The sequence below is a fragment of the Canis aureus genome, chromosome 12, assembly GCF_053574225.1.
Source record: "Canis aureus isolate CA01 chromosome 12, VMU_Caureus_v.1.0, whole genome shotgun sequence".
In the NCBI taxonomy this organism is placed as follows: Eukaryota; Metazoa; Chordata; class Mammalia; order Carnivora; family Canidae; genus Canis; species Canis aureus.
Window position 1 is genome coordinate 36802222 of NC_135622.1, and position 7528 is coordinate 36809749.

At 32.7% G+C, this 7528-nt stretch overlaps 1 long non-coding RNA gene across 2 annotated transcripts in view; it reads left to right on the forward strand.

Moving 5' to 3' along the window:
* The window catches only part of LOC144324676 (uncharacterized), a 29035-nt gene extending 21739 nt beyond the window's left edge, over positions 1-7296 (forward strand). Inside the window, exons 3-4 of one of the 2 annotated variants that reach the window (XR_013390102.1) lie at positions 4243-4411; positions 6691-7296. This is a non-coding gene — a long non-coding RNA (uncharacterized LOC144324676). The remainder of the gene's footprint in view (positions 1-4242; positions 4412-6690) is intronic. The other variant, XR_013390101.1, reaches the window with a different exon arrangement.
* The last annotated feature ends 232 nt before the right edge of the window (positions 7297-7528 follow it).

Consider the following 7528-nt stretch of genomic DNA (forward strand, 5'->3'; position numbering starts at 1 on the left):
AAAATAATAACACAGCTATAGAATTAAATTTTTGCAGTCATTGATTATGTACCTTAGAATATGAAATTTACATAAAATACTAAGAATTGAAAAAAATAGGTTTATATTGGTATTATCAAAAATTTAAAGTGGTATTTTTTTACTTTTTAAAGTGTTTTAAATTAAACAATTTTAACAAACTAGAAAGACCTACATGAACATGTTAAAAGTTAACTCTAGATTACTTTTGGACAATGAAAATGCATGGTATTTGTGTGCATGTATGTTTCCTGTGTTTTATGAATGTCAGATGAAGTTTACATATTACTTTATAATGATAGGACAAATTGTCACTATTAGTTAAGGTTTTTCTCAGAAATAAGTTTTATATTGGGGTGTATGAGAAAGGTGTTTAATTCAAATTAGATATCTTCATTAGTAATAATGCACCTTTAGTTATGCATATGAGTAAAATGAGCAAATGCTGCTGTTTTTTCTTTCTTATGACAAGAATAACTAAAACGTATGTGAAACACATTGTTTTCTGCACAGCATAAGCTCCAAATTAGTTAGAATTATGGTCACAAATATTTCTGTTATATTTTTTTTAATTTTTTTTTTAATTTTTATTTATTTATGATAGTCACAGAGAGAGAGAGAGAGAGAGAGGCAGAGACACAGGCAGAGGGAGAAGCAGGCTCCATGCACCGGGAGCCCGACGTGGGATTCGATCCCGGGTCTCCAGGATCGCGCCCTGGGCCAAAGGCAGGCGCCAAACCGCTGCGCCACCCAGGGATCCCTATTTCTGTTATATTAATTATAATAAGGGACTTAGGTATTAGCATATTTTACTATTCCACATATGGGTGGAAGCAATACATATCATTTTTGCTTCTTTGCAGCCCTAATTGATCTATTTGGCTTGCCTATTATAGCAGGTATTTTCACAAATGTTTCTAGTGATTTCCAGATATTATTTTTTTTGTGTTTTTTAGGAATGACCATCTATATTTCAAATTGAGGTATAACTTCAGTCCGGTATCAATTGACTATTATGACATATTTTGTTCAGTATTTATTTACAATTTATTTTCATGAATATTCTGTAAAAGAAAGTTTAAAACACACTAAGCTAGAATATATTAGCAATATCTTAAGATACAATATTTGCTAAATGATTACTTGATATATCTTAGATATAAAGTGTGTGTATGCATGTGCGTATGGCTGTTATCTTTATTCAACATTTTCTTAAATGTTTTAACTAAAATATTATATGGTTTCAAAATATATTGACATGTGGCATTTGTTTAATTATGTAATTAATTCTAGGGTCAATTGATAAGTGAAAGTTATGTCATATTATCATTAAAAGTAAGGAAAGTGAAGGTCACTATATTCAGCTGAACAAAGAATAAAGTCTGTGTTATTTTAGCCTTGATATCATGAAGAACTAAGTAGTTTTAAAATATTATATGAAGATCACTGTGAACAAATGCTAACTCTCTTCACAGATTTTTTAAAAATGAAATCTATATTAACTGATAAATTCTTTGGGACAAAATAGGAGCAACCTGTGCAACAGAAGATTGAGCATTTTTCACTTTTCTGTGTGAAGGATCAAGCAGTTGATCACAATAAACTCCAACTCAATTGGCTCAAATATAAAAGGCTGTATTATCTCAAATAACAGAAAGTCCATATATAGGATGTTTCCATGGTGATGAAATTGGGTTTTGGCCCTGATTTGCTGCAATTCTTTTGACTCCGTGCTCTTGCCACAAATTAGCTTTTTCTTCAAAATGGAAGCAAGGCAAGTTCAACAGCAAAAGGAGAACCATCTATGATTTGTGTACTTTTAATTTAATAAACAATGTTATTGCATCGCTTCAAAAGACACGTCTGTCTGAATGGTGGTAATGCCTGTGTTGGTAATGCTGTGCCAAATGTTATTACTTAGATGATGATCACCAAATGATTCTAACATAAACTGATGTTTTTCCTTTGTAGTATTTAGTTGGGCTCACTTTGAGACCCCACAAACATTTTTACCCCAACAACCTTTAGGATCCACTAATAATTATTACTCCTTTCAGGTATTACACTGAGGATTGAAAAATGATGACTTCTTATTCTACTATTTATTTTTTATTTGATAGTTAAGAATCATTGTGTAAAAAGTGATTTACACCTGTCCCTTTACTATTCTCTCCTATGCTTTATTTTTTCTTTTCCCTTTTTCTTTCTCTCCCCTTAAAAAAAAAATGTTACCCTGTGAACCCATAAATCTTTTTTTGTAGTTGTTAATATGTTGCAATCCTTTAACTGTTTTATTTGAAGTTCATATCCTCTCAAATTGGGTTAGTGGGAGCCTTTAAGTTTTTTTTGTACATTTTGACATAACTTGTTAAGTCTTAAACATTTCTAGGCTTATTATATACTTTTCTGACTCTAGAACTGAATCATCCATTTGCCAGTGCCCTTTTTTTGGGAAATGTCATTTGGAAATCAAGATCTTAGCACTATGTGTGCTTATTGGGGTGTTGTGTCTCTAAGTGATTTAATAATCCAAACTCTGACTGATTCTTTCTCCATTCAAATCCAACAGCATGGAACTTTTATTTTTCTTTACACCATATTTGTCTCCTTTCTCTTTTCTAGGCAGTTTGATATATATGGCTATAAAAATGTTTGCATGGCAAAATCTACATTCACCTATGATATTTTGAGTTTGCAGAGATCTTTATTTTACTTTGAGTAAAATTCTAGAAAAGGACATATTAAGATAAAGAAGAATGCATACAGAATTTAGTTCAATATTGCCAAATTCTTCTCCATAAACAAATAGTTTTTTCATATTGCACTCTCAGTAGCAATAGATGAGTTCCTGTTTACCAACCCTCTCCAGCAGCCCATTGTCAAGCTTATGAATTTCTTCCAATCTGATAGGTGAGAAAAGGCACCACAGTACATTTTAATTTGCATTAAAGAAGATTAGTTTTCTGTTACATAGATTGTGAAATCCCAGTTTATTACTTATCTTTTATCTTTGCTTATGGTGCATTTTGCCAGGAAATTTTTTTGAGTTTTCATAACCAAATTTATTAACTTAGGGGCTTCTGGACCTTGAAATAATTCTTTGAAAGACTCTTCAAATCCGGATTATAAGGGAATTCACTCAAGCTTTCCATCAGAATTTTTATTGTTTCTTTTTTTATTAACATTCACATTTCTGATCTATTTGAAGTTTATTCTGGTGCATGGTGTAATGGGAAATTTAAGGTTATCATAAATTATTTCTCTGATCTGAAAAGGGCAATTTCTATTCATTTACCACTTCAATATATTCTTATGGTTCCCCTTAGTATTATTAAACTCTTACCAAAATTGACTGAGATTTCTTTTCAAAACAATCCATCTTTGTCATCAAGTATTTATTATTTCTAAGTTATGTTCTAAGGAAATTAGTATTACCAAATAAATCAGGAAGTGAATAAACATTATATTTTAAAAATTGAAAAACTCACCAGTACATATTGAAATAAAATGAACATCACTTTTCAGTTTAAGCATTTTCTTGGCTTTTATAAAAGAAAATAATGATGGTCAAATTGTTATATCTTTATTATTTCCGAGTAGTTATATTGTTATAAATATGACCTTAAAATTTTATTTACCCAAATAATGATATTCATTTAGATTCTACTTGAACAGTTGTAATATTTTGAAATTGCTCTGTTTCATGCATGATATTAACAATAATTGTTCTTAGGTATGGTATAGCAAAATAAAGATAAAAAGCTTAGGAAAGTAAGTTATTGTTTGGAGCTTTAGCATTATTAAAGCTCATGTCTTTAAATAGAAAACTGCCAATTCTTGGATCTCGGTATTATAATTCAAAATCTAAATATATTAGCTTAAATATCTACCTTGATAAAGCTGTTCTAATGGCTAAGTGAAGTATTAGTCATGAAAATTTTATTGTTTTGTAATATTGGATTTATGTTATCATTATTCATATTCTTACTATATTTAATAATTCTAGATTTGATATGTTTACCTGGATTCATATGGAAATTGCATGCTTCTGTAAAGCAGTCGGTTGAGAGAAGTAGGAACTCGTTATGATGTCCTTAGGACCTGCTTAATACTTAGGACATCCTCGTCTTATCATTTTAGACATTGTCATTATTATATATATATATTATTTTAATTATATAATTGCTGAAACTATTGCTCTGTATTTAACCTATTTCCTGCCAGGTGAAATTGTTTCCTCTCTGAACTTGCAGATTAGATCCCAAGCACATTCCTTGACAAGGGATCTTGCTCAGTAATGGAAAATGCCTACAAGAGACCCCCGGATGAAAAAGACTATGCTTAGCAATGGAATTTACTGCCCACATTACTTATGGGTTCACCTGTTTACAAGGTATTTTGATAACCTTACTCCAATTCTAATTATCTGAGTCTTCTACCTCAGGTTGAGTTGGTAGTTTCCATCAGAACAAAGCCAGCTTGGCAGCTAAGTTGATAAGTAAGTTGGGTTGAAGTGTGAGCTTGGGAAAAAGCAACTCTTCCCTGTCTCTCCTTGACCTTCCTCCACCACAGTGAGTAATTATCCTTTTCAATCTGGATCCAGCAGCCAAGTCAAATAGACAGATGGCCACAATGCTTGGATTGCCCAGATAATCCAAATATAAGTGAATTAGGAGTGCACTATATTTAATATCTTAGATTGCAAGTAAAATATTTAATGTTTATATTTGGGAGTGTTAGTTGAAAACTTTGATAGGATCAAAAAGATGTTTATGAGCATGAACAACAAATTTTACTTGAGAATTTGTTTGCATGAATTGAAATATTACAGTCTATATCTTTAGACACTGAAATCATTATGCATGCAGATTTTTCTTTTCCAATATTAAAGTAATATAATATAATTATAGCCTCTCAAATGATCCTTATGAAGATTTAAGTGCTTTACTAATGCCCTGTGATTAAACCTCTCACTTCTTTTATTATATTGGGGGGGGGGAGTCACATAACTACATTCTAGTAGGACATTTCCATTTTTATTTATAAATATTATCAGCCTACGATATCGTCCAAATAAAAGACAATTACTCCCTCAACTTTTACATATATAAGAATCAAAATTAGTTGTTTTATTTTAGAACTTGTTTATGATCCTAACGGTTTTGCTAAATAATGTAAACCACTTTCCTCTACTTGATATGGTGAAGGTAATTTTGCAGAATGATAAAAGGAACTATACAACCTATTAGCTGCACAGTATTCTGAGTACTGAGACCAGTAACCTAGACTGCTTGAAGTTTTCCCATACCCGACCCAAGTTAACTAGAGTCATTTAACTTTATTTTCATACTTTTCCCCCCATTTCTTTCTTTCAAATTATGAAATCATATCTAGACTTCTCAGCCTAAAGTCAGTCATTGATTCTTTGGTGTTCCAAACCTTATTTCCAAATTAGTCTCCACGTTTAAACTCCCATTGTGAGTTTTTTGCTGTGAGGTTTTCAGAGCTCCTCACCCTAAAATATTAACCCCACCCTTATCATGTCACCATTGATTCCTTTGTTATTGTTATGCTTAACATGCTACAGAGTCACTGTTCTATAAATCACATTGCGGGCAGTGCTGTTCTAGTAAACAATTTTGGAAAGGACTGTACTGTAAGTTCTGATTAGCAAACGTGTTTTGCCATTTAAATACTTTACTAAAGATCAGTAGGCATAGTGTATGCTGACCTTCAGGAAAGGAGGCTTTAAGGAACTGATATAACTACTCACTGTTTATTGTAAAATCCTAGAGTGTGGAACCCATGTCATGTCCTACTAATCTGTATCCTCACCTATTACGTAATGTCGTAAAGCCAAGTAGTGTTAAGAGCTGGAATGCTAAAAATGCCGTGGTATGTACCTTACCTCATAATTCCTAGCTTACCATCTAGGTGAATAATGTAGCCTTTCTCTGAATGAGTTACTTCACCTTTGAAAGGGAGTATTGTGCCTTACCACTTGGCCAGGGTGAGGATAATATGATTGACTATATGTGAAATGCTTAGAACACTGCTTGGCATGCACTGTTCACTCAAATTTTGCTATTATGATTTATGCATAGAAGGTGCTGAAGCATCAATAATTGAACAAGCTAGGATGATTCTTATATTGTTTCCACCGTTACTGAAAACTTTTAGTAGTTGTAGAAAGAATGGGTTTTCTACAGTAGTAAAAGGGGAAGGAAGGAAATAAGGAAGGAGGAAAAATTGACCTGAGAGAATGGATGGCTACCCTGAGAGGATTCATAAGAGATGTGAGCAACACAGGGCACAAAGAGGACCCATTGACAATGGGAAAATACAAAGGAAAGAAGCCTCAGCAAGAGTTTCCTTAGGTACAGCTAAATAAGGATTTCTGTAACACTTTAGGATGGAGACATTTCTGCTTAAATCCTCTTAGGAGAAGAGAATGATAAAGAAACAAATGAAAAGTATAAAATGATATAAAGTTGTTGAAATTTCATAACAAAATTTACTTATTTTTAAATTTATATCTCACCTTTTAATTATAAGGATCACAGAGATTACACTGTTTAACCATATATATATGTACATATACTTTATATATATGTGTACTTTTAAATTATGTTTTATAAATTGGTTTCATTTATTCTGAATTTAATTTATAAGGTACTTATATGATCTTTAGTGAAAGCATGTTTACTGTGATTGGATCAAGGCAACTGAGCACATACATCTCCTTCCTGCTCTAAATTTCTGGGAAAAACACACATACGTAACTACAGTTAAGTAGTTAGCTCTGGGATACACGGTATACACTTCATGGAACCAAAAGTCTGATGACCGCTTGAAAGACAGAAGAAATGACTGAGCACCATTTCCATAGGAGAAGGTTTGCCTGAAAGGTGAAAGCAGCTACTTGCTTAGAAGCAGCAAATGAAAAAAGGAGAGATTTTTCGAGCAGCCTTCAGGATTATGGCCAGTGTAACTGTAAGAGGAACAACCAGACACATTGCTGTGCCTCAAATCATCAGGCAACAGACAGATGGACACCCAGGAGGGGACATAAAAAAAAAATGGGTACTGCATCCTATACCCAGGGGATGAGCTGCAAATGCATACTTCATCCTGTCCCCATGATCACTGATGGTGTGCTGCCTTATGCTGAAATAGTATTTGTGGAAAGCTCTAAAATTAAAATGGATGTCCAACAGAGAATCTCCTGGCATTTGAGGAAATCGGATATTGGGTCCAGCAAGAAGGGCATCAAAGTCAACAAGCATTTCTTTAAAAAGAAAATGAAAGTTTAATTTGAAATAAAATATAATGTAATTTCCTTGAGTGGATAAAATAAATTTCAAATTCGTGTAATAAGAAGAGGTTGTGAAATGCACACACATATACACACCTAATTCTTCCCCTAGATTTTTGCTTCCCCCAGATTTCCTCCAGATGGCTCTCTCTCTCAGTTCCTCCAGGTTTATGATTAAGTGTGATTATGCAAGAG